General features: G+C 35.4%; 1 pseudogene; it reads right to left on the bottom strand.

Annotated features, from left to right (window-relative positions):
- Window positions 1-1,447: 1,447 nt before the first annotated feature.
- On the bottom strand, window positions 1,448-1,566 carry LOC111747454 (annotated as a pseudogene).
- Window positions 1,567-2,670: the final 1,104 nt, after the last annotated feature.

Below are 2,670 nucleotides of genomic sequence, written 5' to 3' on the forward strand. Positions count from 1 at the left end.
AAAAATCTCCCTGATGGTTTCAATGAAGAATTTTACCTAACATTCAAAAAATCAACACCAAGTTTACACAGTCTCTTCTAGAATATAGAAAAGGAAGTTTTACTTCCTAACTCATTTTATGAGATTAGTATTATCCTCATACCAAACATAGACAGACATCTCATAAAGAAAAAGAATACAGATCAATATATATCTCATAAATTTAGACATAAAAATCCTCAAAAAAATTTTTTTTAGTAAATTATATACAATAATGTATAAAAAAATAATACACCATGACCAAGTAGAATTTATTCAAGGTATGCAGGACTGGTTCATTATTTGAAAAATCAATTAATGTAATCCACTATTACATTTTAATAGTATATACTTAGATATAAGTGTAAGCACAATATGAATATGATTTATCTAATGAAAATATAAAATTCTGATAATAGAAAAGAAGGCCTAAATATATTGATAAACATACCATGTTCATGTATTAAAAGACACAATGTAGTAAAAATGTCAATTCTTTGTAAATTCATCTGTCGGTTTAACAAAATTTCTATGAAAATCTTAGCAATTTTTTTGTAGACAGAGACAAGCTTATTCTAAAATTTATATGGCAATGAAAGGATAACCAAAAACAATTTTAAAAAAATAAAGTGGGAGGGGTCACTTTTTCCAATATTAAATCTTACTATATAGCTATAGGAACTGATAGAGGAATAGACACATAGATCAATGGAATGGAATAGATAATCCAGAAATAGATCCACACAAATATCCCTAATTAATTTTTGACAAAAGAGCAAATGCAATCCAATGAAGGAGGCCTAGCCTTTTCAATAAACGGTACTGAAATGGCAGAAAAAGAAGAAAAGAAAACCTCACATTATAAAAATTAACTAAAAATAGATCATGGACTAAAATGTAAACACAAAACTATAAAACATATGCATAAAAATAACAAAACATAGGAGAATATCTTTGGAACTTAGGACTGAGCAAAAAGGTTTTAGATTTGATATCAAAAGCATGGTCCATACATTATGTTAACCTTTTTCCTATTTAGAAAAAAAAAGTGCAGTTAGCTGCCAGCGTTTGTTTAACATCACGTGTAGGAACGCTATGTTTTCCAGGATTTGACATTTTCACTACCTAAAAACAGAATGCTATAAATAGAATAATGTCATTTGTTTCCAAAGACTATTGATATACTAGAGCAATGTGAAAATAATAATAAAAATGAGAAATGTCATGGCAAACTTTGGGGGTAAAGTTGGGACTGTAACCCGTGAGTTATCTCGGGGTAAATGCTGCAGCTGCAAGCATCTCTGGTGAATATTCTCAAGGCAAATGAGATAAGGGTTAAACGAAATGAGCCAGACACAGAAAGAAAAAATCCTGCATAATCTCACTTATATGTGGGATCTAAAAAAGTCAAATTCTTTGGTTTTTTTTACACCTACAGCACCTGGTCTTCTAAGGTGATCTCCCATCCAAGTACTAACCAGGCCTAATCCTGCTTAGTTTCTGAGATCAGACGGGATCAGGCTTGTTCAGGGTAGCATGGCCATAGACTAAAAAAGTCAAATTCTTGAAGTGGAGAGTAGAACAGTAGTTATCGGACTGTGGTGGGGATGGGGTAAATGGGGAAGATATTGGTCAAAGGGTACCAAGTTGCAGTTATATAGGTAAAATAAGTCTAGAGAGCTAATATGCAAGATGATGACTATAGTTAATAATACTGTATCAAATACTGGAAGTTTGCTAAGAGAGTAGATTTCAGGTGTTCTCCTCACCAAAAAATATGGTAACTAGGTGAGGAGATAACATGTTAATTACCTTTACTATAGTAATAGTTTCACTGTATATGTACATCAAATCATCATGTTGTGCACCTTAAATATATACGATTTTAAATTAAAACTATTGTTCATAAAAGGAAAAACTGATAAATGAGATCTCACCAAAATTAAAAATTTTCACTCTATGGAAGACTGATAAAAAGATGAAAAGACAAATTAAAAAGTTGCGAAAAAATATTTGCGAACCACATATCTGACTATAGTATCTAGCCTATATAAAGAACTCTAAAAACTGCACATTAAGAAAAGCAAACAACTCAATTAAGAAATGGGCAAAAGACATGCAAAGACATTTTCCTGAAGAGGATACACACAGATAGCAAACACATGAAAAGATGTTCAGGGAGTCCTTCAAAATGGCGTAGATGATAGAGGCTCTGTTCATCCTTCTGGCAACCAAATCAAGGTTGTGATGGAAACAAGGAGCAGCAGCAAAGAAAAATCACCTGGGATCTAGATGAACAAGCCATACAACTAGGGAGAAGTCCGGGAAAGCTCTCTGCAACGGCAGAAGGTAGGACGGGGTGAGGACGTGGGGAGCCCCGGTTCCGAGCAGCTAAATGAGACGGAGGCTGCGGCAGCGGCAGCGGCTGCGGCAGATGCCTCTTAAAGGGGCCACGTCTGTGAGTGGATTTTTGTGACAACGGACCTGCTCACTCTGAGCACTAGCACTGGACTGGCTGCTCCGGGGGGACAAGGGACTTACAGGAATACACTGAATTGTTGGGGTAAGGGCCAGAGGTGAGGCTCACTTGGTACAGAAGTGCCCACGGTATCCGTTGTTCCCTGTTGAGCCCTCCCCACTCCCAGTGCGTGG

The sequence above is a fragment of the Pteropus vampyrus genome, unplaced genomic scaffold (genome assembly GCF_000151845.1).
Source record: "Pteropus vampyrus isolate Shadow unplaced genomic scaffold, Pvam_2.0 Scaffold223, whole genome shotgun sequence".
Classification (NCBI taxonomy): Eukaryota; Metazoa; Chordata; class Mammalia; order Chiroptera; family Pteropodidae; genus Pteropus; species Pteropus vampyrus.